At 36.1% G+C, this 24,971-nt stretch overlaps 1 protein-coding gene across 10 annotated transcripts in view; it reads left to right on the forward strand.

Annotated features, from left to right (window-relative positions):
* Camta (Calmodulin-binding transcription activator) overlaps positions 1–24,971 on the forward strand; it is a 1,741,786-nt gene that overhangs the window by 90,092 nt on the left and 1,626,723 nt on the right. The gene's annotated exons all lie outside the window — the stretch shown is intronic.

Here is a 24,971-nt window from a genome sequence, read left to right on the forward strand (position 1 = left end):
GGCTTGGTACCCCTAGACCACGCCTGTGGCCTCTCAACTGTTCGGAAACCGAATAAACAATATAGGGGGTGCAAATATGTGAGTGATAGATAAAATAATCATACTACAACAAACTGCAAAGGTTATATTATGCAAATACTTCAAACCATATTTCTCAACTCATTCTGAATTATAAATATATATACAGAGTGGTTCAGGAGGCATAGTAAATATTTTAGGAAGTGATAGTATGGATTATTCTGACTAAAGAGTTCATATAAACATGTGTCCAATTTTTCGGTGGGTGTGGAGATACAGCTGCTTGAATGTTACGCATAACAAAGCAGCAGAATCCAATTTAAATCCTGCCCAAATTGAGCCTCACAAATTTCAAGCGCAATAATTAACAACAGATTCTTAATAGAAACAACAACATCCAAATTTCTTGGCTTACAAATCGATAATATGTTATATTTGAAAAATCATCGAAATTCAGCATATTTTGCTATTAGATCTATATACAAGAGATAGTACATATCAATACCTTAAAAACAATATATTTTGTATACTTCCACTCAATAATGAGTTTTGGAATAATATTCTTGAGAAATTTTATTGATAGCAACGGAGAATACTTAGAATAATAGTAGGTGCCATATCTAGGGAATCGTGTAGGACAATTTAAAAAAAAACTACAAATAATGCCCTTGGCTTGTCAGTATATTTTTTTCATTAATAAACTTCCTCGCATGTAATCGTAAAACTTTGTAACTAATTTAACAGTTCATAGCATAAATACTCGCAAAAAATGACTTTCATACTCCATCGGCAAGTTTATTGTGCTATCAAAGTTAATAGACTCCCTATGGATATAAAAAATAAAACTCAAAGCATGATATTATTTAGGGCCAAATTAAAGAAGTACCTAATTTCTCACGCCTTAATATATGGAGACTAAGAAGAAGGCAGAAAATAAGAACGACTGGAGAATGCTGGGTTTGCAATTTAAGGCCTGACCTTGGGCAGAACATTTTAGTTGTAGTCCTAGGCCGACTCTGCAAAGTGAATAACGTGAGAAACTAATAATTCTTGTGTTATGTGACCAGCAATTGACTGTATAATTCCATCATAAACAAGATGACTTGTTGTTGGCTCTGAAGTTGCAAAGACTACATCTGCGTTTCTTCTCCCCATCGAGAAGGTGTCACGTTTTTTTTTTTCCAAGCCGACTCTGCAAACGTAAAAACAGTTGACTGTTTCCACGCATTCTGAATGATTTATAATGCGTTTGTCAGGTAGGTATCTTCAACGTCAGTCACTTTAGAAAAAAAAACCGTGTTAATGCATTCTTGGTAACTTTAACTTCTAGATTAAATTCTGTGTAATACAGAACATAGCACATCAATCAAGTTTTCAAGACAAATTCAAGTATTACTGAATTCATGTTGGAATTGAACCCATAATTTTCATGATAGCACAAATTCTGTTCGATTATATTTGAAAAAATCATCGAAAACTTTAAATATTTTACAAATAGTGTGTAGTGACACAAATGTAGGCCTATTTGTGATAAAAATGTGACAGGGACTTGAAGAAATTCTATGATTGTGTGGAAGGTCTATACAGGAATTAGGATAATGAAATTAGGACAAATACATATCTACAATTTACTTTAAGATGAGCTATGAATAATAGTCAATCCTTCAATATTAGTATTGTATTAAAACAGAAAGTATTATTAAGAGGACAAGTAAAGAACTGTCTTTGAGACACAGACAATTGAATCGGTCATTTGTAAAACCACATGAGTCCGCATTTTTACGAAAATAAGTTACCGGTACTATAGCAAGCACTAGGGGTAGACACCTTGGGTGCTATGCATAGACATTTCGCTAGCTCGCGCTACGAGCGTGCTAAACTAGCCCCGGCTATCGACTGATTACTTGTACAGGATTCATATCATATATCATATCATATCATATCATATCATATCATATCATATCATATCATATCATATCATATCATATCATATCATATCATATCATATCATATCATACCATAGACTATCATATATATCATATCATATCATATCATATCATATCATATCATATCATATCATATCATATCATATCATATCTCGTATCATATCGTATCATATCATATCATATCATATCATATCATATCATATCATATCATATCATATCATATCATATCATATCATATCATATCATATCATATCATATCATATCATATCATATATCCTATCATATCATATCATATCATATCATATCATATCATATCATATCATATCATATCATATCATATCATATCATATCATATCATATCACTGGTTTATGAATACGAGAAACGTTAGTTCGCTGATCATCCACCGGAAGCCCGCGCTAAGAATGTCTATGAATATGGCCCATAATTTCCAGTCAAAACAACAAGAGTCCGATCATTGCTAAGCATTGAGTTCCTTTCAAAACCACATCTGTCCCGGACTCATGTGGTTTCAAACACTTAACGCCATGATGCATTGCTGTATCATGCACTTCATTCATGCGCTCAATGTTATCGAGATGTTGAACATTGATTGTAGTTCTACGAGTTCTGTAGAAGTAAAAAAAAAAACGTAAGAAAGGTGTCATTAAGAGAGCTGATATAAAAGAGAGAGAACAAAGGATTGCAAAGTGAAAGGTCTCCCACACACAAATCACAGAGGGAAGAATATAGCTGCAAGGAAGCAAGGAAATCCGTGCATGTAAGGGATTGTTTATTGTTAGCTAAAGATATGTGTGTACTCATAGTTTGCCGTTAAACATGTGCCACATTGGCTTGAAAATGAATATTGCGAAATAATTTTTTTAAGTCGGCTTTGATATTTTGAATTTAACTTGTGAATGATATGAACCATTTTGAATCTGACATAAGAATAACAATATAAATTGATTGAAAACTGTGTAATAATGTATTTCACACTGCAACGAACAGTACACTACATATTGTATTAGGATACAAGAGTAGTTATTTTACGTACTTGTTAAAACAACATGAGTCCAAGAATTAAATAAATATTTTAAGATGATATGAAATTACATAATTGAGGGGTTTGCCGGAAGAAAGGCGGATAGACCTCTACGCCCTTCTTCGGGAAAACGGTTTAAAATGTAGTGAATAATTCGCTAATTATAGTAGCGAAATTTTGTTTTGATTGTACTGTACATACCTGCAGGACAGGGCTGCGTGTGTGCGCGATTTAGTCAGTCAGTCTACAAGTACAGCTAGTGCTGCGCGTTACGCATACTGTACTGCGTGTGTTTTCTCTTGGTAGAGACTAAGCAAATATATATAGTTCAATTTAGTCAGTCCAGTTGTTTCCTTTGACTGCTTTTTATGTTCATTATTGTCCTTGCTTTAATAGTAAACAAACTTATGAAACTCATAGATTCAGACGGAAATATATTATGTTTTATAAAGAGATTTGTTACAATATTCAGATTGTTGGGCTTATTGTTATCAGGATTATACAAAGAATAAATTTTATTTAATTATGTTCACACAAAATGGAGATTTTCTTTTTCTGCTATATTCAGAGATTTTGCTTTGTGTACTTAATGTCTACTCAGTATATCTGAAATAATGTAAATTACTTTAGAAGTAGATAATAAATGTCATAAAATGTATCTTTGTTTCAATTCCGTGTGAAATTTAAATCTGAAATCTACATTAAATCCCCTAAGCAAATCATTATATGGATAAAGGGCGTATAGACCGAAGTTTTATATGGTACAAATATAAGGAAATTTAATAATATAAATTGCCTATTGCTACAAAACATTTATACTCGCTAAGATTTTTAATTTAATTTATAATATTATTCCCTATCTGTATAACATTTTATTTAGGTGCGTTTTAAAATCTTAGATTGCCTGTATCTCAATTCACCATATTGACGTATACGCCCTTTTTCAGGCAAACCCCTCAATTAAGACACAATGCTTTTGTAATATCATACTCATTTATAGCATCATACTCATTTATAGCCATCCTGTAAAAATTTCACAGAGCTAACATAAAATACATTAACTACAAATAGTTTGTTCTATTTTTCTCAAACCTTATTTTCTGTAACTCATGTGGTTTTACAAGCGACGGATTCAATTAACAGTTAACTGGTACATTGGATTCCATTAATGCCGTCTCGTTCCTTAGTCGTACTAACAACGAAAGTTCACCTTCTACACCCTCCTGTATGATGCACTGTATTGTGTATTCCAGTTTTCAGCGGTGTTCATGCGAATCGGAGGCACATGGTTATCATGGTGTCTAGTCATGGCCATAATGACAATCGCCTAATATAAGTACATGTTCAAAGTTCTTAAAAAGCAAAGGAATTGTTTTATTAAACTCATGTTAAACGTGAATTTATATATAAACTTGTTCAATGTTGGCCATGTTATGACTAAGAATGTGACGTCGCGCCGTAGCGTGTATTTCTCGTTAGGTACTGTTTATCGCATATTACGTAAGCATTTTCATAGCAACCGAAGTCGAAAAACGTCAGTGTAATTTCTGTTCGGCAAAATCCTTTAATTTGTTCATCATTTATAAGAAAGATACGTAAAGTAATTCGTTCCTCAATTTTTCTCGTGTAACGTCTATATTCGACCTACTCTAATAACAAATAATTGCTATGTTAACAGATTAAGGAAAATGTTGTGGTGAAATTAGTTTTTGCCAGACAGTTCGTTAAATACGATACGTTATAAATGAGGGAGATGTATGTACATAACCTTATTATAGGCATAAGGTACTAATGCTAGCAGCCTGTACCTATATACATCATTATTACATAATTTATGCACATTTTCTAATAATGTACAGATACGGAAATAAAATTTGGAGCTCCCTTATTGTATGTTTCGCTTACGCAGCGCATGTGCAATAAACAAAAACCATTGTATATATGCTACTTGTGGACAGTCATGCGAAAGTGTTGCCTACATACAGGTGGACTGCCATCAAGACTCGCTTCTAAATTTAATTCCGTATTCTATACATGGTGTTATACATAATTTAGTGGAACGTAAAGATATAACTCCAAACTTTATAATAACTTTCAGTTGTAATTTGTAATTTATTTCGCCATACTTTTGTGAAATGTTGTCCAGGGTAAGGTGGGTAGGATATGTGATGAGGAAGGAAGGTGGGGAAATAACTAAGAGCATTTGAAGTTTTGATGTTGAAAGTGGAAGAAAGGGGAGGTCAAGACTGAGATGGATGGGCAGGGTGAATGCTGATGTCAAGGATCTGGGAATGAGGATTTGGAAAGTGGCAGCAGTTGACCGTGACAGATGGAGGAAGTTTCTTGAGGAGACCAAGACTCAGAAATGAGTTTTCGAGCCATAGATAAGGAGGAGGTAATCACAACAAGCGGTATTCGAACCCACGCTCAAGAGCAGCCTGGGAGCACGATTTCGCTCGGTACTCTTAGACCTCGGCGGTTGGTGGCAACTTCTGTTAAACTGTTTTCTTTTAGGTTTCCATGTAGGTTTAAATTATCCTTCTCGAAAAAATATAGTCTAGTAGTTTATTGTTGTACAATGACACTAATAAACTGCTACATTGGTCAGTGGCGAAGCTAAGATGTAAATACTGGCTAGGCTGAAAAAATTTTCTTACCTTATATATTTTTATACAGCAGATGTTTCTCGACTTTTCTAGCAATTTTTTTTTGTGACACAGACCCCACAATAGTAATATGCGTTACAAGAGCGGTATGTTCACATTTTCATGTTCGAGGAAAAGATTGAAAAAGCTAAACTTAGTTGAGCTTTTTTAATTTCCGAGAACATGAAAACAAACATACCGCTCGTGTATCGTATATTATTTTGTGCGAAGATCGTTTATTACATACCTGAAAGAGGAATTTCTAATTAGTTGCAATGAAATCTCCATCTTGGTTTCTGTTCAATGACGGCAACTTTGGAAAACAAATATATCTATCTTCAACATTGTTCCTATAAAATGTTTTCTGTGTTTACTATACTGCAGCAGGCCGTGATATACGTCTGTCTTTTTTTCCCCAAGTCTACGTTGAGTCTGGAATCTTGTTGATTTTTTCACGGTTTCCTTAATGTTACTTGCATTACAAATGCAGTAACTTTTGTGGTGTTGTAGAGTTTACTTAATTTTTGCAAATATTTAAAAACAATAATTAACAGTGCAATTTAGGTGAAATTGCAGTGGTAAATTTGCAATTTATAATTATTACTATATTGAACGTCTTTAAAAATAATATGTTAAAAGCCTAAAGCAGTAAAATGAATATGACGCTTAAGCGGTAAGAAGAGGGAAATTGTTATGTGTGTTACGTTGGGAATACTGAATGTGGTATTTCACACTTACCGCGTATTGGCTGTGTGCGGAAAGCAAGCAAATACGCACGATCTCGCACAAAAAGATGTTAACCATTCATTTTCACTCCCAAACAGAATACAGGTATAACAATATAACTTATTTGTCTCAGAGCACCCTGTTAGCCGAAGATATTTCTTATACTATGAAAATTTAAATGTCTATTTTATCTTCTTCTATGCGCTATTTTAATATGTAAATGTGGTGTGGATCTGCTATCTTTGTAAGCACATTTTGTTTCATATATCCAACTTGAAAACGGTTTCTCTTTTAATTCTACAAATAATGACCTCAATGTTCTCTCAGTATGAGCCATTTTACACAAAATTAATATGCAACACATACGCGCATGCGTCTTTGATTAAACTAAAATTCAACAGCTCAGCGCATTCATAGAAGACCAATAAAGCTCGACGTATTATTGTCACGGAAGGCTAGCTTCGTTCCGTTCGGAGATGTGGCGAATCCATACCCCCTCCTCGGTCTCCTCTCAAGCTTACGAGTCAAAGTCGTAGTCATCCTTCAGAAGCTTTCAGCTACAAGCCTGGCACTGAACTCTACATACTGGAATGCTTGCCAACAGTGAAGTTAATATATGAATTTACTAAAGATTATTTTTTTTTGGTCCTAAGAATATATCTGTTATGGCAACAATTAATATTAGAGGAGAAAGATTCGTCTCGGCGCCGGGGATCGAACCCGGGTCCGGCGGCGGGGCGAATTTTTCCCCTCTAATATTAATTGTAGCCGTAACAGATATATTCTGTAGGACCAAAAAAAAAAAACTTTTAGTAAATTATTCTAGCAACAGTGCATATTTCTGTACAGATTACTGTGCACATTACTGTGGAATCCCGGCCACCAAGTCACTTAACTGAGTGCGCTCCTTAGCAGTTGACTTAATAAAATGTCAACATACATGCCCAATTTGGAGTCAGGCTACAAAGGGAAAAACATTGGAGGAGGGGAGTTCGATCCAGCAGTGGTGTGGATTGGACTTCGGCGTAGCTTAATTGTGAGAGCGCTTGTTGCGTAAAAGCAAGGACCCGGGTTCGATCCCCGGCGCCGGGGCGAATTTTTCTCCTCTAATATTAATTTTTAAATTTATTTTTTACTTTTTAGTTGGTTATTTAACTACGCTGTATCAACTACGAGGTTATTTAACGTTGATGAGATTGGTGATAGCGAGATGGTATTTGGCAAGATGAGGCCGAGCATTCGCCATAGATTACCTGGCATTCACCTTACGGTTGGGGAAAACCTTGGAAAAACCCAACCAGGTAATCATCCTAAACGGGGATCGAACCCGCGCCCGAGCGCAACTTCAGACCGGCAGGCAAGCGCCTTAACCGACTGAGCCACGCTGGTGGCTTCCTCTAATATTAATTAATATATGAAAGTGAGTGAAAGAAAGTGTTGCGATGCATCGTTATTACTAACTTATAGGCCTACTGTTACTAGGTATAATAACTTGAATTTTTTGGGTAGGCTAGGCCTCAATAACCTCTTAAGAGTTCGCCACTGACATTGGTCAGATGTGGGTCCTATATGCGATGTTTGTGGCCTAGGTGGCATTCGTGAATCCGATGCTGACGGGTGGGCTATTCTGCTTCAGTCCTGACAGACCTGTCCAATCCTTAGGCGGGTACTTGGTAAGCCTCAGAGCTCATAGTCGCAAATCTCTCCTATATCAACATCGGAAACCCGTATCATGCTACTGCCGCGACTTCATCCCTGGCTATTTTAACTATTGTAGATTATAGACGAAATGAGGGGGGGTTGATTGTATTGATGGAAAAAAGAAGGAAACGGGAGTACCCCGAGAAACCCCCTATGCAATATTTGCTTTGTCCATCACAAATTCCATCACGGTCAGGCCGAGAATTGAACACGGGTCGCCTTAGAGCTGAGCTGCTGACCCTTGGCATCACCCAGGCTTTCATGGAAATGAATACCAAAGATATTTCTTTGGGGAAAAAGACGATCAGCATGTAAGTTTGACATCCCTACTGCTATTCGGTACCAATTTTCCTGTGAGGTGGAATCCCTAACATTCCCTAATCTTAAGGACCTTTCGGGGACTGTATTTTTTTTATTTTTTGTTGGTTATTTAACGACGCTGTATCAACTACTAGGTTATTTAGCGTCGATGAGATTGGTGATAGCGAGATGATATTTGACGAGATGAGGCCGAGGATTCGCCACAGATTACCTTGCATTCATATTACGATTGGGGGAAAACCTAGAAAAAACCCAACCAGGTAATCAGCCCAAGCGGGGATCGAACCCGCGCCCGAACGCAACTTCAGACCAGCAGAAAGCGCCTTAACCGACTGAGCCACGCAGGTGACTTCGGGGACTGTATTGGAATAGATAAAACCACTTCGATTTACATCATAAACTTCTATTGAAAAATAGAAAGTAATTAAGGTCCGTGATCCCAATCTATCCTCTCAATGTCAGTGAGTTTTATTTATAATAATTAGGCTATCTGATGCTTAGTGGGAAATGTTTGTTAAACTGACAGCAGTCACTGACGAATGCCAAATAAAAAAGAGTAGGAGGGTTTGTTTTCATAGCAGACAATAACTTGGAATTGATATTTTAGAGTGCTGAATTGATGGGGCGTTGTCTGTGCTCCCGGGATAAGAGCATCTTATCACAATAACGTCACTGACTGTCGTTCGATCTCTCCATGCGTCCTGCTGTGACAGCTGTTTGATTCGTCTCTTCTGTGTGTATTACCGATCAAACTCTTTCAGACACTTTGGTCTTGCTTCCATGAAACGGTGTTTTCGAACTTCGGTCACAATCGTCACTGGGTCACATGCTATAGCGTTTCCTATTTTTTACTCCCCTCTCTCTTTGTTTTTGATCGAACCGTGTTACTTCATGACTTCCCAATAACAGGAATAGGCCTACTGTTGTGCGAAAATATATTATCTGATATATTTGATATATATTTGATGCCAACATTTATATCCATTTAATGTGGACCTCACAATTTTGTATCCGATGCCACAATTACATTCATTACAGATATACCTTTTGTAGACGCTCTTTCGACCCCATTTAAATTGATCAGTATTCCCACCTTTAAAACTTAACAAGTTAATTTAGATCATTCAAAATTGACACTTTACAACTCTGTTCTTGATTTTCAATTCACTTATATCAACACACACTGTTTCTAAAACTTGTTACTAACACATACTACACCATAGCCCAATATGTTCGTTATTATGTCTGTTTCTTGTGTACATTCCCTTTTCAGATCTCACTAATTTCCTACATATTATACTTCGCTATCCTAGCCAGCCTTCCCCGCCACACTCCTCACCTATTTTCCTTATCTCTATCGTTTTGCTTAACTTCCTATTACACTCCTCTAATTCATTCAAAATTGACACTTTTATTACTCCGTTCTTGATTTTCAATTCACTTAATCTATATCAAACACACACCGTTTCTGATAATACTTGTTACTAAAACATACTACACCATTGTCTAATATGTTCGTTATTACGTCTGTTTCTTGTGTACATTTCATTTTCAGATCTCACTAATTTTCTACATATTATACTTCGCTATCCTAGCTAGCCTCCTCCACCATACTCCTTACCTATTTTCAATACCTCTAACGTATGCGAAAATATACTTTTTAAGATGAAATTTCGCCAGAATCTCTTCTTCGATTTTCGCCTCACACCAGCCTTATTACGTCTCGTGAAATGCTATTTAAAGAAATAAATCTAAGCTTAGTCGCTTATCGTGATCGAATAACCTAGTCTTTAATGTTGACTTTGTTATGTTCATGAAAACTTACCAATACATAAGTTAAATGCTACTGAAAAGCGTAATAGGCTAATTTTCGCTGTAAATTTACGAATCTTCGGACACAATTCATAGTTTAAGGTAGCAGTCCTCAGCGCAGAGCACTCTGGGGCTAGAGTTACTTACCCGCGGAAAACAGTGCACCATGGTACACTCGTAGCTGCTAGCGGGTATGCTCTCTACCTCTTCTCCTGCACGACGGTGCACACGGGACGGTACCGCTTACCCTTTGCACATTTCAGCAAGTGCTGACAACCACTGGTTTAAGGAGTTGTAAATGCTAAGCAAGTCCTTGTCATTATACGTACATTTCAGTATGAAAAATCAATTAATTCTAGCTGCAAGTCTGGAGGCACATTTCCTGGATTTGGGAAATGGGGCAACAGAAGAGCTCTAATTTGTATTGAATCACTTTCACTTAGCGTTCCTGAATACTGCTTTTCTTAGTAATGCAATGCTTTCCACATTATTAAGGATAGCACATCTTTTTCTTGTGCTATACATCGCTGCCCTGCTTAATCCATGTATGGACAACCTTTGCATAGCTACCCCCTTTCGGTGCGTTCTAGTAGGGCAGTCATGTCAACTGATGCCCATAGGCGCAAGCGCGCGCTTTAGAGCTCAGGAGAGCCTGAGCGCTTTACAGCGGAAAGGAAAGAGACAGACGAGTGAGGTAGTATATGCCGCTTGGTCGAGCTACAGTGTAGCCTATACAGGGATGGCCAGCACTGATTCAATGGATAAGGGAAGAGAACTTAATAAATTTTATCCATGTTAATTTTTAGATTTGTCTGAGAAGTATAAGTGCATTATAAGAATGTAAGTTTTAATTTTAATGCTCATTTTTCACAAGTTTACTTTTTATTCAAAAGGAATATTTTCTCAACTTTTTTACAGAAAAGTGAAATTTTCATATATGTTTATTTAGTAGTCTTACAGGTACTGGAACAATGTTTTCGTAAATCTATTATATCTTAAATACGTATTACTGAATTTAGTGTATTGAAAATTTTGAAAATATTCGCATGGGAAATGTTTGTAAGGAAATGAATTAACAAAGCAACTACTGTTACATTATAAACAGATGATATGTGCCCATGTGTTGGTAAAACGTCAGCTCTATAGCTTCAGCAGAATTCGAGAAAATAATGTAATATTCTGATGATAGGAAGTTGCGCACCAATATCACCTTAAAAGCATAATGCGACAAGAGATTTGTTACGTAATATTAGTTATAGTTAAAACATATACCTAGGTAACTTTGCTTTGTACTATAATATTGTTTTGATTAATTTATTGATTACTTTTATAAAGCTAAAGATATCATCAAGATCAATTCCAACTTATTATGTCATACTTTCTTTCTTTGGGATATCACTTTCTTTATGAATGATGTGTTTCATTCACTTATTATAGTATAGTATAGCCTAATATTTTACTACTATGGAATTTATGTGATTATTCCTTCTTAACTCTTTATTATGTTATTAACGTTTAAGACACAACTGCAGTATTAAGAAATTGGTGTTAGTACTTTTTGTTTTACAGACAATATATATATATATATATATATCTCAAGCAGAAAGAAGCCGTATAAAAATAACGACATAAAATTTCACGTTCCGTTTGAAGTTTGCACACCACTGTTTTCTTAATCCAACAGGCTGCTTATTCATATACATAATCCTTCCTCCTTCCATACCTAGTGCTTGATGCCCTCGCACGATGTCAAGGCCAGAAAAATGCGCTTGCTTTGGCATCACTGTAGTAGGGGAAGAGAAGTATCCCGCACGCAGAGCTATCTGCCCGTCGCGCGCTCTAGCCCGTACGGGCTTGAATATGCACCGCTGATATAACATATAATTTAATTGGGACTGAAATGAATAACCAAAAATTGGCTGAACTGTTTAAGATGTTTTGATGTATTTAGCCTACATCCTTACCCTTGGAACAGAGTTTAAGCGCAGAAGGTTTCCAGACAAATTTATTTCGTGAGAAATTTAAAACATACACGATCTTGATATACTAATCACTTCGAATGTATTTGATTAAACATTAGAACGGCGATGGAAGACCCTTGTCTTCCGTTGGAATAAATTGCGCATGGGACGCATGTATAAACATGGGGTTCATGACCCAGTCTGGAAGGGTATTAAAACGGATGCCACCATGCATTTCACTTGACAGGTTTCTCTTGTTACTTTAGCGTTGCCGTAGTCTTCTTGGGTTCGAGATTGCCAAATGCCACCCATGAGGGGAGAGGGAGCCAGCTCTGGGCGCCCTGCCAGCGCTAATGCATGCCACCACATGATGCTGTAGCCATTTCATCTCTAGTTTACACTTTATATCAACCTCCAGTCTCAATCAGTGTTATTAGCTTGATAGAAAGTACGTTCATACGTTTTATAGCCTTGTCGATTATTTGTCATAAAAGTCTAGAACACTAGTAAACAAACTTTATAAAAGTCTTCTTGGAAGTAGTTACCAGAGCGTGAGTTTCTTTGAAATTAAGAACTAGAAGTGTGAAAACCAATTAGGAAACTTATTTTGTATACGAAAGTTGATTACAACATCATTATCCTAAAAGCGGATTTCAATACATCTTAATCTCAGTATATTTTCATTAATTTAAGTCCAGTTCCGAAGCTTTTCGTGCACCTATTTATTAACAGTGTCCGTGCCAATTTCTCCATGTTTATTAACAACATGACGTGTTTATTAACTTTTCTGTTATGCTAAGTAACAAATTTTCGTTAAATCCTGTGAACGAAACTTTTAATTATTTTTCGCGTTGTCAGTAATCAACTTTTCAGCTGCCCATGTGTGGCATCTAATTAGATCTCGTTTCTATCGATAATTAGCGATAATAGATTATTGTTATCTAGTCCAACCTGTCGAGCCCGATATAGCTACGTAATTTAAAGTGAGCGCTATCTGGTAAGAGACGAAAGAGTTACTGTACAATGTTATTATTATGGGACAGAGTAATCAGAAAGTGATGCAATTATTTGAGTGATGCCAAAAGTATTCTGTTTTATCAGCTTCTGCACAAAAAAAATGACATGGAATTTAAGGATATCCCAATGATTGCATGGAACGTCTATACTCGAATTAATGCAATACATCTTTTTTAGTCATTTAACGACGCTATATAGACTACTAGGTTATTTATTGTCCATGAGATTGGTAATAGCGAGATTGAATTTGACGAGATGAGGTCGAGGATTCGCCATAGAATACGTGACATATGCCTTACGGTTGGGGAAAACCTCGAAAAAACCCAACCAGGTAATTAACCCAAGTGGGATTCGAACCCACGCCCAAGGGCAACTTCGGATAAGCGGGCAAGTGCCTCAGCCAACTGAGCTATACAGGTGGTCTTAATGTAGTAAATAGACAGCGGAAAAAAGTCAAATAAAAGTCATGTTTACGGTTTACAAGTACTGTACGCATAAACTATGGCATGAGGTGTGCACGCTTCCCAAGTAGGTAGCTACAACACGGTACCGTCCGCAGAGAGCACCACGCGAACACCGAAAACAACTGCCACTCTCCGTTCTCAGTCAATCCTCGTCCTTACGTGAACAGAGAATATTGAGATACGTAAACATATTCTTAACTTGTGTTCAGTGAAGTGATCATAACGCCGAAGACAAATGTTAAAAAAATAGGGTGTATTCTTTAATACAAGAATATGGTGTCCACATTTTTAGTAGTGAAACAATTAAGTGTCGGTTATGTATGTGTGCATTTAAAAAGATAACAAAACAATCGATATAACATCACTGTAATACACAGAAACACATGAAAAATGTTGCTCTATGTTAGAAAAAAATAAAGGTTCAAGTTCAAATTCCGCCTCAAATATGAAATATGACTTTTGCCAGAATTTGTGTCGAAATATGATAAGTTGCAATATTCCATTCAAAACGTTGAACAATCCTCACTTTAAAGGGTTCATAAAAAAGTACACAAAAATACGCCATTACAATAGCTATATCAACGTACAACCAATATTCAGTGATTATTCCATGTGTCAATTTACATTTCCCCCGGCCTGCACCTACGCGCCTCTAGTATGCCTACTGTGCTTACGTAAATAACAATCCTCTGACGAGACAATTAGTCGCGTTGTAGTTACGTTCACATCCTAATGACTTTTTTTCCGCTGTCTAGTAATAAAATATAACATGTAGGTTTACTTTCTTTAATACTGCATTGTATTTCATTTGTTATTCATATGCGTATATACATTATATACCAGGGCCGGGCATGAGAGCGGCTCCATTTGGTCGGCCAGAGCTGCTCTCGCTCCGCAAGGAACTTCAATTCCAAGCCAGAGCAGAACGCTCACGCAGTGGCGGACTCACATTACAGCTACCTTCCCTGCATTAATATAACATGAGCCACGGTTGTTCTAGTCATTCAATCTGTCGGTATATAATAGTTTATAAGAATATTACATCAATCCATTGTACATTACAGAATTTATAACACTCTTATTCATTTAATGAAGTAAACTTCGCTCTATGCACACACACAAATCATTAGGCTTATTTACATAACCCATACGCACATACTGCAATCTCCTCACCACGGTTCTACGAGACAGGTGTATGGCTTCCACTTCCCCTACTTACTGTGGACAGAGTTCATCTGCCAATATAATTAAACATCGCTTGATGAAGTTACCTTCGTTGAATGTTTTCAATTCCTTTGCAATTTCGTGGCAAATTGTGTAGTTATTATAGTACATTTAGTAATATATAATTTTAAATTATACAAATATTATGATATATCATAGTATAGTATATTACAGTTCATGATATGTAATATGATATATGATATATCATGAACTGTAATATACTATACTATGATATATCATAATACTTGTGTAATTTAAAATTATGTATTACTAAATGTATAATAACCTATAATGCAATGTAAATATCAAATAGATACTCTAATATAATGTACCCGAGAAACATTTTCTTTAAGTTGTATTAATTTATGGCGTTCATTACCAACATATTTGTCATATTCAGTAGCATGTTGTAAAGAATAATGTCGTTGGATATTGAACTTCTTAATCAGTTGGAGTGTTTTATGCCAAATTAAACACTTTGCTAATCCACTGCTCTCTACCAAAAAGAACTCCTCCTCCCATGATATATTAAAAGGATTGGGAATAGCGGGACGGTTTAGTGTATGAGCGGAAGCTCCGTCTTCAAAGTTCGCCATCATACTGCAGAGTCACCACTGCACCGACACTGAATGACGTACAGTATGCATACGTCAGAGCGCTCGCAAGACCCGCTCTTTAAAGCACACAGCGCTCATTTCTCAGAATCACGTAATGTCCCCAGCCCTGGTATATACAATGCATAACCTATAGGCTATACCCAATATTTCCAGGGGCGATTTCTCAGGGCATGCTATGCTTGCTGCGCAAGCCCAATATTTTCGTAGAATGTGTATTTCTCAAAATGGGATTACGTACATTAAAATTTATTTTGATTTTTGGAACATTCTATAGGAGTAATAACATCCGCAGGTTGCATACCGCAAGTATCGCAACGCTTGCTCGTTTCTCAGAGCTACAGGAAAGACTTAGAAATAGCGAGAATATGATGCGCGCGCAAGTGCCTTCCTCCTTAGTCCGTCCTAGGCGCACATGTTTCTGTTATGTGTTGTTTGAAGCTCTGATCCGGGAGCTACACCAACGACTATTTATCGTTACACAGAGCAGTATTGACAGCGGGAATGTGCTGTGATTTGCGAGCGCAATGTAATTGTGTTAGCTGTTGCATGTATTATTAATTCTTAAACATTAATTTGAAGTATTGCAATGAGTTCGGAATTGTGTGTTATTCAAACCTTATTATTAAATCCATTTTCCCGAAGAACTATTCAAGAGAATACAGACATTATAGATAATATGTGCGCTCGTTCAGTGCAGCTCAATACAACAATGTTCATTGGTTGGCAGGGTGGAAAAAACTAAATAAACTGTTTTGTTGGCCATGTTTGTTATATTATATCGAACTTCTACATCTGATAAGCGAATATGATCCATGACTCATAATGATTTCATAATTATAAAATAAATTATTAGGCCATGTGGATCTGATTATTTTTATTAATTATGAATTATTATATCCTCCCATCTTCCCCTATGAATAAAAGAGCAAGCCTAACTTTCGTGACTAGCATTCGCCCCTGAATATTTCCATGACTGTTGTGTGGAAAACCTCGATGACAATAACAGTAATGATGAAAGAAGGGGAAATGAGAGGAGATGTAACAAATAGGTACTCCATCGCGCATCCTGACAGGAGAATTTGGGACTTGGAGAAAGTGTCTGTGTGAGTTCCAAGTGTGTTGGATACTTGTCTCACTCCGATTTTCACCGCTTTCTTTGAAGTAACACAACGATGGCCTAGATCTAATACCATGTATGTCATTTGTCCAAAGTTTTCAGGAGAGAAGAATACTAAATTCTTACTGATTATTGTACTTTTCAGTGGTTCAAATAGAATATAGGATACATGATGAACAGTTTTATGTCTCTCGTGAAAAGTTGATAAAATCACATAGTTTACGTGATTTTAGAGCAAGGCCATCGATAAGAGAATTTTAAACAAGAAAAGCTGAAAATGGACGTAATGTAATATGTGCCACATGAGGCTGACGAATTTCGCAAGCAGCAGGGAAGATTTTGCGAAGATGTTAAAGGCCTGAGAGAGTGAGTGGTGAGAAAGGGGCCGTCGCTGTCCTCGCTAGACAAGAAATCAGGATCCTTGCATTGGCCAGTGACCCTCGAGTAAGCTCGCCCTGTAGTAAATTGCCTAAGACAACACGGGAGAAATGCAATCAGCTCAACAGGTTGTCGAACTCATACCCGAACGCATATCCGAATTAGCAGGCAAACGCCCTACCGATACTCCATTACGTCTCGTTCTTCAAAATGACGAAGATGCAAGTTTTCAAATGTGGCTTTATGTTCTATTCTAGCACGTATAGATTTCAGCATGAGTATGGATATATTTGGGTGCAATTCATGTGCAAATTCTGAAATTAAGTACGAAATAATCTTCTTTTCAAACAGATTACATAAATATATATTTTGTAAAGATTTATCAGAATTTATTAAATCGTTTACTGTTCTTATTGCCTGCAGTTAGCTTGTCGTAATAGAGCAGTCAGGCGAAATAGAGCGTTTGTTATCTAGAATATGGGGTTTTTCTTTTTACATTAGTAAGTTTTCGGGGGTGTATTTGGTTGCAATTCATGTGCAAGTTCTGAACTTAACTACGAAATAATTTTTTTTTCAAACAGATACTCTAATCTAATACATTTTGTAAAGATTTACTGTAATATATTTTGTAAAGATTTATCAAAATTTATGAAATCGTTTATTGCTCTTAGTGCCTGTAGTTACTGTAGCTTGGTTTGTCGTAATAGAGTATATTTATAATCAGATAGAATATTGAATATATTCCTTTTTGTTTGCTATTGCAAACTCTACTTCATTCAGTGTTACCAACTAAAAAGTCGCTAGTTACTGGCGACATATTTGGTGTCTAGCGACAAATATAACGACATTTTAAGTTTATACACAGTCTAATACGAGGGGCTCACAACCAGAGTGGACCAAGTCCACTTGTGGTCGGTTTGTGGTTTAATAAATCAAAACCTCTAGTGAGATTACTGTTGATAAAACAGACATTCAAAAGAAGAAAACTGTCAATTTAAAATTATACCTATTTGGAAGATATTGTAAAGCTCTGTCAAAAGGAAGAGATGCACTTGTGTCAAACTTCTTTCTCTCTACATCACTCATGCTCTTTTAGTGTTACTAATCAGAAATTATTCTAATTCCGAGATTTTTGCCCTTGCGGCGAAGTAAAAAATTTCTCCGGGAACATCACAAACGATTCCTGGTAAATCACGTCGAATCCTGGACGGTTGGCAACTCTATGAGTAAATGCAATATTGATTATTCAGTTCGGCTTGAAATTGTTTCTCGAATCATGCTATTCGTATGAGCTTCGAATGATGTGCTGAAGATAACAGCTACCTCAGCATCCTACTCCTTTAAGGTACGTTTTCCTCGGTGGGACTATTGCGATGATCGTTCAACGATGATTGTGCAACAATAATCGTTGAGCACTATTTCTTTGTATTTTCTAGAGTCGCGGCAGTCGCTCGGAGGAAAACAGCTTCATAGAAAATACAAAGGAATAGTGCTCAACGATTATCGTTGCACGATCATCGTTGAACGATCATCGCAATAGTCGCACCGAGGAAAACGTACCTTTAAACGTCAGTTGAACTTGGATCGTCAACTTCTGGAACGAAAACGAAAGGAGGAGAAGAAGAATATGATGATGATGCTGCTGCTGCTGCTGCTGCTGATGATGATGATATATCTTTTCTAACAGCGAATAGGTATGAACAGACCACAAACTTATAAATCATTTAATGGTATGTGTACTTTTTTGTCGTTTATTTCTTTTAGCAATTCTTTTTAGCAACTTACTTATGTAACTTAGCGATATTCTAACGACTCTAAGGTGTCGGAATAGCGACATCCAATTCATTCGTTGGCAACACTGACCTCACCTTCACGTCGTGCAACCTCTTTTTGTACAATGAGGCTCTGGGGGCCGAGTAATAGCGGTATAGCTGTAACATCATTAATGGAGGAAATGCCATTCACAAGTCTGTTCAGTAGGCTAAAAGGTGGCAACCCGACCACTGGAAGTATCTTGCGAAAACATGGTAACCTCTCCAGGGGAATTTACTTCACTCGAGAAAGCCTCAAGAAACAAGGCAAGGTCCACACCTGTGGAGTAACGGTTAACGCGTCTAGCCGCGAAACCAGGTGGCCCGGGTTCGATTCCCGGTCAGGGCAAGTTGAGGTTTTTTCCGGGGTTTTCCCTCAACCCAATATGGGCAAATGCTGGGTAACTTTCAGTGTTGGACCCCGGACTCGTTTCACTGGCATTATCACCTTCATTTCATTCAGACGCTAAATAACCTGAGATGTTGATAAAGCGTTGTAAAATAACCTACTAAAATAAATAAAAGAAACAAGGCAGGACGGTTAGAAGTATTAAAAATCGCAAACATCATTGAAAATATTCAGACTTCAGACAAATTGACAGGAACATGCACATCCTGCGACACAGAAATTGGTTGTTGTTTAGGGACTAAGTCCTTATGTTTACGCGCGTGTGTTTTATATAGAGTGATTTGAAACCTGGTGTTTAGAACTAGAAGAAAGAGCTGTATTGCTAAGCCATAAAAACTTCGTTTCCTGACATACAGATACGTCGCCGCTACGACTTGATTTCATCCTCGAACTTCGATGTTAAATATTTCCCTGTGTGAATCGCGCATTAACCCGAACGACAGACAAATCCATTATACAGGAGAGCGATCATTTTCCGTGTCAAAGGGTGTACATCGAATGACATCAGATCGACTACCAAAGAAAGTATTCATGCACCAAACAAAAGAAAACCGAAGTAGATGACCAAAACAAGAACATCTTTGGACTTAGGAACAGGTTCAAATGAGTCTAAACCTAATCTGTTCATAATATGATGGTGATAATTATGATGAAAATATAAATAAAAGGTTAGTGAAGAAAAGTTGTTCTGGTGGAATAAGATGTTAAAGCAATTTTGTGGTTTATCGTAGTAATACACATATATTGAACATGGCCTATTCCAAGAGTTGCACCACGAGCATACAAACTATGTGATATGATAATAGGTATTCAACTTGGATTCACTATTTTTTTCTGATTCCTGTTCCTTTGGGAGAGTCGTAATACAGATCAGCATTATATAAGGAGTGACTGGGAATCTGAAAAGATTTATTAACCAGGAGAGCACAGTATTTAGTACCAACCTCTGGTGAATCACAATAACATATATCTTACTTCTTTCCATATACGAGTAAAAGTGGGATTGATGAATTGTATAGTAAAGGCTATGGTGAAAGACGAAATCTGATGGATCTGAGAAAAAAATGTACTTGAAAAGTGAAGCAAATTAAATTAGCCCTAAGATATCTTTGTTGGATCTAAAGTCAGCTAATCTGACTTTAGAAGCTTTTATTAATATTCTGATGCTGGGTTGCAAGAAAACACACCTATAAATAATGTATTCCTCCATTAGTTAGTGGATTGTAGGTTTGCAGAAGAGGAATTTAACGGGTCACTAGTTATTGGATCGTTAACCAAACATCTTTAGATTTCACAAGTGACGCAATAGGACATGAATGAATAACAAGTGAACATCGGCTGTTTGACTGATGTGAGAAATTACTTTTATTGTTGTCAAAATTTGCAATAAATTTAGACTAATACGAACCAGAAAGAAATCAGGAACAGAAATTTCAGTGAGGAAGATAAATATGCCTATTTGTTATTAAAAATATCGCACGAGTGCATTGATTTTATAGAGCACATAACCTCGTCATCAGACTATGAACTAGAGTCTGTAATAAAGAAATAAACAATAACTTCGCTATTGGCAGAATAATGAATAAATAAGTAATAAAATTACCGTATATCGATGGCTAAGAAGATATATCTCGTATCTACAAAATTGGTAATTTAGTTTAACTACATTATTACTAGTTAGATTAACTACATTATTATTGTGTTCACAAAATTGGACAGTGTACTAATATTTTGTTCTTAAATAGAAGATGTTGCAAAGCAGAAACATATATATGGTTCTTATATTTTTTTCATTTTCATTTCATTTATTTAATACTGTACACTTGAGCTACATTAGGCATTGCAGCCCGAAAGAGCAGAAGCTCGTGCTCGGGCGCAGTTCAGATCAGGTATACAAAATATATCACAAAATTAAGAGAGTTCATTGAGCACAATAACATTAATAATTAGTAAAATACATACAGCATGTAATAATAGGGTCTGTATACAAATAGAAAATACAGAAGTACATGAATATTAGAGTATCAATTTTTAACTCAATTAGCTTAAACAATTAAATAATTAATCTGATTTGTTTCTTAAATCTATGTGTGTTAACAAGTCATATATGAGCCTTGTTGTCAGCATCTTGGAGCACAATACCACATCACACATTGGACAGTTTTTGGACTCATGTTCGGTGCCCGTGGCACGATCCCACGTGAAACTTTAAATCAACTTAAATAATATAAAATTTCTGATGCAACGATTGATGCCATAGGATCTCACGTGTTAAAATCATCCTTAGCTATAATTAGTAATCATTTGTACCCAACAAAATTTTTATTGTAAATGATTTCCTACGTTTTCTTATCTTAATGTTTTTTCTTTTTCTTTCCAAGTGTCACAAAATTGTTTTGTTTACTTATTATTCTTTATGAATTGATTAGTAGGCCGATCTATCGAACCCTTATTTAGGGCGGCTTTTGTTTCTACAAATTATCTAGCTCAGGGTAAGCTCTAATTAATGCATTATATATTTTGGATCCAAAGGGTAAGTTTGTCTATTTTGAGAAAGTAATTTCTAAAACAGTTTCTTTTATTTACCTGTAAATATGTACAGATACGAGGTACCGGTATCACTTTTTAGCCATCGATATGCAATATTATTTTAATGTCGTGTGTATAGGCCTATTATACAAACTGTCGCATGCCTGAATCTCACACAGGTAACATTATGATGAATCAAAATATATAAACTACTTGCCAATACACAAAATGTCCATAAGATGGCTGTCTAACGGAGGAATAAATATTATTAAAGTAGGGAAATCAGATCCCTAAGTTAGTGAATCCTTTAACGGACCAATAACACTAAAGATGTTTCTTGCAACGCGTCTTTCGAACTTAGTGGTCCGTTAGCAGCTAACGAAGGAATAAATGCGTTCTTGCAACCCACCATGACTATTAAAGAAAATACTGCCTGGGAAAATTTCAAATGGGTCTGCACAAATTTCATAGGTTTGAAGAAAGCTCCTGATCTCAAACTCGGTATCAAGAAACTTATACACTCATACAAGGAACTTCGATGTCTTATGTTATTGAATGTTCATTTGCATTCGGAAACAGAAAATTTAATTAGCAATGGTTTTGAACTTCCGCCTTGAAAACGACGTGTTTTTCCCTCAAAATCGTGTCCCCTGCACTTCTAAAATTACGGTATTAAAGTGAAAAGTTTTGAACTGAACACACGGTATAATCCTCTAGATTGACGAGGGAATAAATGAAAAGAACGAGTCTTTAGGATAGATGATGATGATGATGATGATTATGATGATGATAAAGCAGCAAAGCCAATTGATTACTTATCATTTCATTCCTGGGAGACGTTTAATAAATGACACGCTAAACTCGACTCATTGTGCGAATACTTCGTAAGTAGATGTGGGAGGAGTCGACAGGCAGACCGTCTTTCATCTTATGTTTAGGAAACAGTTCCAAATAACATATTATCATGCAAGCATTGTTCATTGTTCGTGTTGTCAGTAAACAATGACTCTCTTGTCTGTGTTTTGCCACTAGAGGTCACAGCTTACCCCTGCTTCAATTTGCTACCTTCCGCAGCTATAGTTAGTCAGGGACGTCGGCCAACACTAATGTTACAGAGATGCTAATGAAATAGTTCTGTCGACATTGTAAAATATTGTGAGGTGAAGCACGGTAATGCAATGGTCATTTGGGTTAGAAGACTCTTCAGATTCGATGGAATGAGGAAAAAGTGGCAGTGGAGCAATCGTGGAACGAGAAGAGTTCAGGAAAGTCGTCTTCGTCGTCGCGGTTTAGCCAGAGATCTTGTTTCTCACTCACGTTAGGTGCAGTTGATCTGTCTCGTCTTCGGTCTTCCGATATTTCTGCTACCATTTTGGCTTGTACTTCAGTAATTTCTTTAATATTCTTTCATTAGCTCTGTTTTCTAATTTGTGGAACATTAGCATTCTGTAGTACCCAAAGTTTTGGTCCCGTTTTGGACTTCACAAGAACTACAGAAGTCCTATCTTTTAGATTTTGTAATTGCTGCGCTTAAGGGATCTATTTTCATATTAAGAAATAATTTCTTTGGCAGTAATAAATAAATTTTAATATTTTTGTGTAAAAGGAAGTCATGCTCTTTCATTTCTTTTACTTTTTGTAGATTATTTTACATATTAGACCTATAATTGTTGTATTTTTATATTAGACCTTTGTTATTTTATTATAAATTTTCAAGTTGTTTATATCACTTTCTCCATTTGGAGGTAAGTTTTGTAAATAAATAAGACATCTTCTCGTTTACATTGACGATATAATGCACTGCACTTGATGCTTTTAGTCATTCCATCTATTTCTTGTTCTTCTTTAATCTCTTCGCTTATTGCCTGCTATGAGAAAGCTGTTGGAGAATCCTTTCTGCACTTATTCTTATTTACACATGAGTTTTTTTTTTTCCAGTTTTGTTTATGTAATCCCAGATCACATATAGATGACTCATTCCTATGTTAAAATCGGTTGCACTTTGAAGAGAACAACCGCCTGGATCGCCACCCGTCCGCCGTAAACGAACACGAGATGGCAGTACAATCGCTAATGCAATTCAAATGGCAGTTATGGCGTGACTCCTTATGTAACAACTAGATGGCAGCATAGTAAACCTGACAAAAGTTGTTACCGTCAAAGCCTATAACGCAGAGCAATCTGGGTATATATGATCTAGGATGTAATGTAATTTCTTCCCTTATATTATGGAAACTTTTATGGAAAAATGGCCAAAAAGTGAAATAAAAAAATACGTCTGAAATAATAAATAGAATCATACCTCACCTGCATAAGAAGTTACTATAACATGAACTCATCATGGACTTCTAGACAATAATTATAATCAAGCACTATAAGAATTATACTTTACTTTGAGGTTTTATTGAATATCTGTTTTTTTTCTGTTTACTACTAATGCCCAGCAGAGGTCTCAACAACTTTATGCAGCTTTCAGTTTTTTACATCCCTTTTATTTTGATTGAACTTTCGCGTCCATATAGTAAGATTGATATAAACAGACATTATGAATGTGTAATTTAGTGCCATTTGACATGTACTTACCGAAATGTGACCTGTTGTAAGGCACCTCGATGGAGTCATCCTAAAGAAGATCCTTAGCACAGGGGATGCAAGTTGCCTCATCTTCTATAACCTTTTTATCAAAATGAAGCGAATTAATGTTCATCGTTACAAAGAAATAAAACAGAAACAATTGTATTATTAATATTATGAAATAAATTAGCCAAAGAAAGTTCTAATGTCAAATTAGACATTTTTACGCTCTGTAAAATTAGCACTATTACTTCTAACAGTATATGAAATGTGTTAATAGAACTTAATATGAGTCTATCTCTTTAGGAACAAAATAACAATAATAATAATAATAATAATAATAATAATAATAATAATAACAATAATACTGTAGCTAAATAATTTTTTGAATATATGTATTATTTTACTTGGTTATTTAACGACGCTGTATCAACTACTAAGTTATTTAGCGTCGATAGGTTTGGTGATAACGAGATGGTATTTGGCAAAATGAGGCCGATAATTTACCATAGATTACCTGACATTCGCCTTACGGTTAGGAAAAATCTCGGAAAAAATTCAACCAGGTAATCATCCTAAGCGTGGACCGGACCAATATATGTCTTTGAATGATAGTTACGAAAATAAACTGTAAACAGAGGTATCATTGCTATCATAA

Source organism: Periplaneta americana, chromosome 1 (assembly GCF_040183065.1).
Source record: "Periplaneta americana isolate PAMFEO1 chromosome 1, P.americana_PAMFEO1_priV1, whole genome shotgun sequence".
Lineage (NCBI taxonomy): Eukaryota > Metazoa > Arthropoda > Insecta > Blattodea > Blattidae > Periplaneta > Periplaneta americana.